Source organism: Taudactylus pleione, unplaced genomic scaffold, assembly GCF_031769625.1.
Source record: "Taudactylus pleione unplaced genomic scaffold, aTauple2 ptg001143l, whole genome shotgun sequence".
NCBI lineage: Eukaryota > Metazoa > Chordata > Amphibia > Anura > Myobatrachidae > Taudactylus > Taudactylus pleione.
Genome location: NW_028285544.1, coordinates 99,606 through 107,239, shown reverse-complemented (window position 1 = coordinate 107,239; position 7,634 = coordinate 99,606).

The following is a 7,634-nucleotide window of genomic DNA, read 5'->3' as shown; positions in this document are numbered from 1 at the left end:
AATATTTATGCACCTGACTGTACATAGTACCACCTATCCCAATTGTCAAAACAAATATACAAACAATAACCCAAGAATGCACACACAACTTCAACAACAAAATTACCATACAAGTGAAAACAATAAAAGTTAAAATATGGGGAAAAAAAAGAATAGAAAAATATAGAAATAAAAAATATAAATTACGAAAAAAAATGACATAATAGCAAAAAATATAGAAATAAAGATGAAAAATAGCATAATCCAACACTATTGCCCTAGACTCAAAAAGTTTTTTTTCTCTACTCCTGGGTATTATCTCAAAAAATATTATATGGCTGATGTTCATTCAGAAGTCAGTCTCCAAATCAAAGATCCACATAAAAAAAAAATAATAATAATAAAAAAAAATATATATATATCTGTCCAGATTCAGCCCGGCACTCCCCTCCAATATCCACAGACAGCTTGTTCCTGGTGCCCTCCACTAGGGTACGAATCCCCCACAATATAGAAATGAAGAACTGGCAGCACTCAGGAGACTTTTGTAGAAATAGAGCTTTTAATTAAAAGCACTAAGTTTTTCACTATTTCTACAAAAGTCTCCTGAGTGCCGCCAGTTCTTCATTTATAATAAATATATATATACAGTCAGGTCCATAAATATTGGGACATTGACAGAATTTTCATATTTTGTCCTCTATTCACCACCACAATGGCTTTGAAATGAAACAAACAAGATGTGCTTTAACTGCAGACTTTCAGATTTAATTTGAGGGTAATTACATCCAAATCAGGTGAATGGTGTAGGAATTACAACGGTTTCTATATGTGCCTCCCACTTTTTAAGGGGCCAAAAGTAATGGGACAAACTAAACAATCCTAAATCTAACTTTCACTTTTTAATACTTTGTTGCAAATCCTTTGCAGGCAATTACAGCCTGAAGTCTGGAACGCATAGACATCACCAGACACTGGGTTTCATCCCTGGTGATGCTCTGCCAAGCCTCTACTGCAAATGTCTTCAGTTCCTGCTTGTTCTTGGGGCATTTTCCCTTCAGTTTTCTCTTCATCAAGTGAAATGCATGCTCAATCGGATTCAGGTCAGGGGATTGACTTGGCCATTGCATAACATTCCACTTTTTAGCCTTAAAAAACTGTTTGGTTGCTTTTGCAGTATGCTTCGGGTCATTATCCATCTGCACTGTGAAGCGCTGTCCAATGAGTTCTGAAGCATTTGACTGAATATGAGCATATAATATTGCCCGAAACACTTCAGAATTCATTCTGCTGCTTTTGTCAGGAGTCACATCATCAATAAATACAAGGGAACCAGTTCCATTGGCAGCCATACATGCCCACGCCATGACACTACCACCACCATGGTTCACTGATGAGGTGGTATGTTTTGGATCATGAGCAGTTCCTTTCCTTCTCTTCTCTTCCCATCACTCTAGTACAAGTTGGTCTTTGTCTCATCTGTCAATAGGATGTTGTTCCAGAACTGTAATGGCTTTTTTAGATGTTGTTTGGCAAACTCTAATCTGGTCTTCCTGTTTTTGTGGCTCACCAATGGTTTGCATCTTGTGGTGAACCGTCTATATTGACTCTTGTGAAGTCTTCTCTAGATTGTTGACTTTGACACATATATATCTACCTCCTGGAGAGTGTTCTTGATTTGGCCAACTGTTGTGAAGGGGTTTTTCTTCACCAGGGAAATAATTCTTTTGTCATCCACCACAGTTGTTTTCCGTGGTCTTCCGGGTCTTTTGGTGTTGCTGAGCTCTCCGGTGCGTTCTTTCTTTTTAAGAATGTTCCAAACAGTTGATTTGGCCACACCTAATGTTTTTGCTATCTCTCTGATGGGTTTGTTTTGATTTTTCAGCCTAATGATGGCTTGCTTCACTGATAGTGACAGCTCTTTGGATCTCATATTGAGAGTTGACAGCAACTGATTCCAAATGCAAATGTCACACCTAGAATCAACTCTAGACCTCTTACCTGCTTAATTGATAATGAAATAATGAGGGAATAGCCCACACCTGTCCATGAAATAGCTTTTGAGTTGATAGTCCCATTACTTTTGGCCCCTTAAAAAGTGGGAGGTACATATTGAAACTGTTGTAATTCCTACACCGTTCACCCGATTTGGATGTAATTACCCTCAAATTAAATCTGAAAGTCTGCAGTTAAAGCACATCTTGTTTGTTTCATTTCAAAACCATTGTGGTGGTGAATAGAGGACATAATCTGAAAATTCTGTCAATGTCCCAATATTTATGGACCTGACTGTATATATATATATATATATATATATATCACACACATACACACACACTGAATGACGTTCCCATGAGACCACACCCCCTTAATTTTTTTTGCAGAAGTACCCCTAGGGACGGCAAAAAAGTTGATCCCTTACCAAAAATAATTGGGCTCGGGCCGGCCCTCATAACAATTGAACCTTTACTCTGGACTGTACATGAATTCTACATATGTAGTTATTATTATCATAAAATATATAAAAACATTATTCAAGATTGACAAAAACTTTGAAAGCAGTATTCACTTACACAGAATAGTTAAATTAAATATAAAAAATTCTCAAATTGTTTATGGACTTAAACATCAGTCAATTCCAATTTTACAGAACTCTGGTGAACAAACTTAATACAATGCTATGTGCTTTCATTAAAGCAAAGTTTTTCATTTATATATAAAAATAAATATCCTTTTATCATTTTCATCGCTTATTGATCATTGGCTGTTCATGGATTTTAGCAGATAACATAAATTATAAATTGAGATTTCCATTTACCACCACTACTGAAATTGCTGCAAATGTGGTCACAGCTACTGTAATTAATCTAACTCCAAGTTCAGGAAACCAAAACTAGTCTGTCAGCCTTTGAATGTTCAAATAACTGATCCAATTACACTGCAGATTATGGGATTAATGTCTGTCCAAATCCTTTTACTTTGTGGAAGCACTGGAGGAAGTTAAATAATCACTTAGATAAATAAATCTTTGCTTTGTAAATGACATCACTAATTTTTATTCCTCATTTATAGCCTCTTTGATTCAATCTCCCAAATTACAGTAATTTATGATTTCCTCACTTAAGGTGCGTACACACGTAATGATTTTTTGAACGATTTAAAACTAACAACGTTGTTATCGTTCAAAAAATTGTTCAGTTTCTGAGTTATAACAATGAACGAAAATCGTTCAAGCGCGTTCCCATTTGTAGTTCATTTCAGACTGACCAACATAACGATTTTCATTAAGGGAATGAACATTTTTTCGCTCATCGTTGTAAAAATCGTTCATTACACTTCAAAAACATGTTCATTTTTCAAGGGAAAATCTGACAGATAATCGTTGGTTACAAAATCGTTACTTGTGTAGGCACCTTTAGAAGCATTTTGTGTTACCAAAATATTAAACCCCCCCGATTTTTTTTTTTTTTTACCTTTCTCATGCAACTTTTTACTTCGAAAAAAAGGTTTGCTATTACATAAAAAGGATGGGCTTCTTCATCCAGTACAGGAAACAGTTGTAACAATGGGAAATCCCTAACTCTGTAAGGTACACAACAGTATGGATAGTGACATGGCCACATGTTACTGTATTCTTAACTGCATAAAAACCATGAAGTATTATATATGAACACAAGATAAATAAGCCTCAGATTTCATTATCTTTCTACAGAGACATTCTGAACAACTCCTTTACAAACTAATGAAGATTTCTAATGCATTAGGCATTATAAGCAAGATTTATCTTCTTGGTAGCTTTCAGGTAACTCTAATGGATACCAAACAAGGCCTTCTGATACATTAGGTTTGCATAACTAATGCACTGAATCCTCATGCAGCAAATAGTTATGAGTAGTAGTGAACAGTTTAGGGTAAAACATTATCAGAAAGCATATTCAGTCAAAACTCTTTTTCTTGAATGAACTAAAAATTATGGCAAGTTAAAATTAATAATTGAATAAATAAGACATAGGGGCCTATTCATCAAATGATAAATGGCCCGGTAACCATGAGGAAATGCTAGTTAGGTTACTGGGCTATTCATCATCAGGGGTCCGGTAGGACCACCTGATATTCAGCAAACTCCGAAAACTGCAAGTTTTCACAGTTATTTTCTGAGAATAAGCGGCATCTTCAGATAGCCCTTGTTCTCGGATCCCATTCAAATGGGAAGGAGTTCCGGGGATGCGAAAAGGGATCCGAGCGTCTCTGCGCATGCGTGACCTTGGGTCACGCATGTGTAGCCAGGATGACGGGAGGGAGGTAAGTAGTGTAGCTACTTCTGTAGCTGCTTTTTGGAATTGCTTGAATTGCTCCGGTGTTTCATCTATTTATTTATGTAGTATGTGGAAATTAAGTGGATATGAATGTCTTTCTTGATCCAGTTACTGTTACATTTTTCAAGGGTTGAATATTTATGTGTGCTCTGACCCATCAATAATATAAGATAGCATGCAAATCACGTTTTGTTCTCTCTCTTAGATTGTTTTGTTTTTTCATTTTGCATGTAGTGATACCATATTAAAGATGGCCACCGTCATTCAAACGGGTAATATACAGATGGTCCTGGGAAATGGACGTTTGTGCTTCAATGATACCACACTAAAGATGGCCACCATCATTCTAATAGGAGATATACGGATGGCCGGAGAAAAGGATGTTTGTGCCTCAAGAAAGATGGCCGCCGTAACAGGAAGTTGAGACCGGAAGTGGTCACTTATGTTAGAGATTGCGGAAAGTATGAGAAATCCTCTGGACATTATAGGATGCTAGTGAAGTCCTCCAATACCAAGAAATGACGCGTGGGATGTGAGAAGTTTATGTGACTTATTTAGTAATAAAGAACACGCTCCGCGAAACCGGAAGTCTGGATGGGTACTTCCGGTTTCATGTATGAAACAGTTTAGGAAATATTACATGTGCTTTTAAAATTTGGCTGTTCAAGTATATTGGTTAAGCAGGATTGTGTGTGTGTTAATGGACCCCAATGAGGATCCATTATTATGTATGATTATTGAAATTTTTTAATGAGATGGGCCCTTTGACCCAGAAGTAAATATAGAGAGGGGGATATAAAGCCTGTGTATCCCAGTCTGAGCCACATTGCCTTGAGAGAGCAGAGACTCTTGAAACACGTTGGCCTGTGGTACAGACTGAAGGTTTCTGGTGTGTACATTCCTGGCATTATCCCCTGGCACAAAGGAATCGAGGTGGAGAATCCAGAGGCTTCCACGCAGTGTTTTTATACAGGCCTTTATGCAAGGGGACGTCTGGTAATTACACAACCTATAAACCACAACTTTTTTGATGTCTATGGGATTGATTATATTCTGTTGATAAGACCGACATCTAGGAATTTTTTATTTTTCAATTTTTTACTGATAGTAGGTGAATAATTTATTTTGTTATTATTGGATTACACTATAGTTCCTTTTCCATTCATTGTGTCTTTCATGATATTGCACAAATAAGAGAACATACAGATACGGGAATCATTCAGATTGGATATACAAGGAAAGTACTGTTTTTTTATGACATATGAATTCTTTTTTTAATAGTTGACCTTAGCGCACCCTAGTCCCCAACACTGTCTTATGTCAATATTGTCTCAGCTACTTTAGGGTATTACTTTTTTGAGGACAGTGGTGCTGCTTGTGATACTATTATTGGTGTCTGGAATTGTACTACATTGTATATATATATTAGATTTGCTCTCACCCTACATAGTATCTGTTTTTAGGCTGCCTCCATTTGTGGAAGAATATATTTATCATGTTTAAACAGTTGAAAAATAGGGAGGAAAAACTAAGAATTTTTTTTGTTGAGAGCCCCTTTTTACATAATGATGATCTAGAATCAGCTTGTAAAAAATTGGAGAAACTGTTATTAAAGGAAAACCGCCTATGGTGGGAGACAGTAACCTTAGAGAAGTACGTTGCAGATCAGATTATCCCTAAAGGTCTAAGACTCAAGAAATTACCTTCTTTTGAAGATTCTGCCGAAAGCTTTAGAGATGAATAGATCAGAACCTTGGAGACGTGTTCTCTCACTAATGGACTTGATTTTAAAGGAAATACGGGAGAAAATAAAAAAGTTCAAAGAAGAAATTGATGCACTATTCACTTTAATAGAACCATTTAAGGAGCAGCCCGAATGTGAAAGATCTGAGAAAGAAATCGAATCCAAAATAAGAACACAAGGAAACTACAAGGAAATAATTAAGAAAAAAACAGAAGAAGCTGAAAAGAGACCATGACTATTACAAGGAAGGAAGAGGGGATTTATTTAAAGAAAAGATAAATGACGGATCATTATATTCAATGAAAATGGATCCAGATGATCTGGAAGAAGAACCCTATAAGTCGATATTTCCAGAATATGGAATGGATAATGATAGACCGGAAAAGAAGATCTGGGGAAACACCAGAGGAGACAAAGAGATGAAGGAGAAGCAAAGAATACCGCACCATAACAAAAGTACCTTTAGGAATTTAAATTAATATGGAGATGAATACAATAGATATAGAAGAATATATGAAGATTTTAATAATAAAAAATGGACATACAAAAAAGATTATGCAAGACACTATGAAAATGAAAGATTGGGATATAAAAAGAGATAGAGACTATGAAAATACCAGATGGAAACCACACAATATAAGGAGTCAGAGACATCAAACAAGACATGACCACTTTATGGGAAGAAATTAAAGATATAGAATTGATCAAACACAAAGATGGGAAAGACCAAGGAATGAGAGGTTCCCCCAGTTTCGGACTCAAGAGGACTGGGATCCAGCGGAAAAGAAGAATTGGACCTATATAAATAGGACAAGACCTTTTTTAGAGGAAGGCTGGAGACAGCAAAGGAACCCATTATAACGAAGTTGGAGAAACAGAAGAGATCAAGGGGGAAAAGGGGGGGATGCAAAGATAAAAAGATCATATACAAAAAGAAGAAACGACACCTAAAACAAATAGTAGTACAATAGAAGAATAACCAAAGTAAGATCTTCAATTTGAGAAGAAGATCACTAAGTAAGGAAGAGGAATATATTCTTCTGCAAGGACTAAAGTTTGCTCCCAGTAATAAAATCGACCAATTTACCACGTGCATTGATGTTGAAAAATTTGTAAGGAAATTAACCATCAAAAAATGTTTCACAGAAAAAGAGAAAAATGAAGTGGAGGAAGTGTCATAAATAAAGAATAAGTTTAAAAAGTGCTCCACATTTTACCCAAGACATATGAAGGGGAGTCTGGTAGATAGCTTCCAAAGATCAGTCTTGAGCGATATAGAAAAATTGGAAGATGTCAACTTAAAAAAATGGAATTTGAATAGAAAAGAGATGAAAGCAATAAAATCACTACAAAAGGATGAAAATATTATCATTAAACCTTGTGATAAAGGTGGAGGAGTCATAATTCTAAATAAAGATTATGTTGCAGAATTAGAGAGAATTAAACGATGCCAAAATCAAAAGCGACCCTACCATGAGAATTAAAACAAATTATTACAAGTTTTTAGAGGAGTCATTGGAGAATGAAGTCATCGCTAAAAAAAAAAAAGTATGATTTTCGTGGCAGGTGTGGGGAGTTTGACTACAGCCCTATTG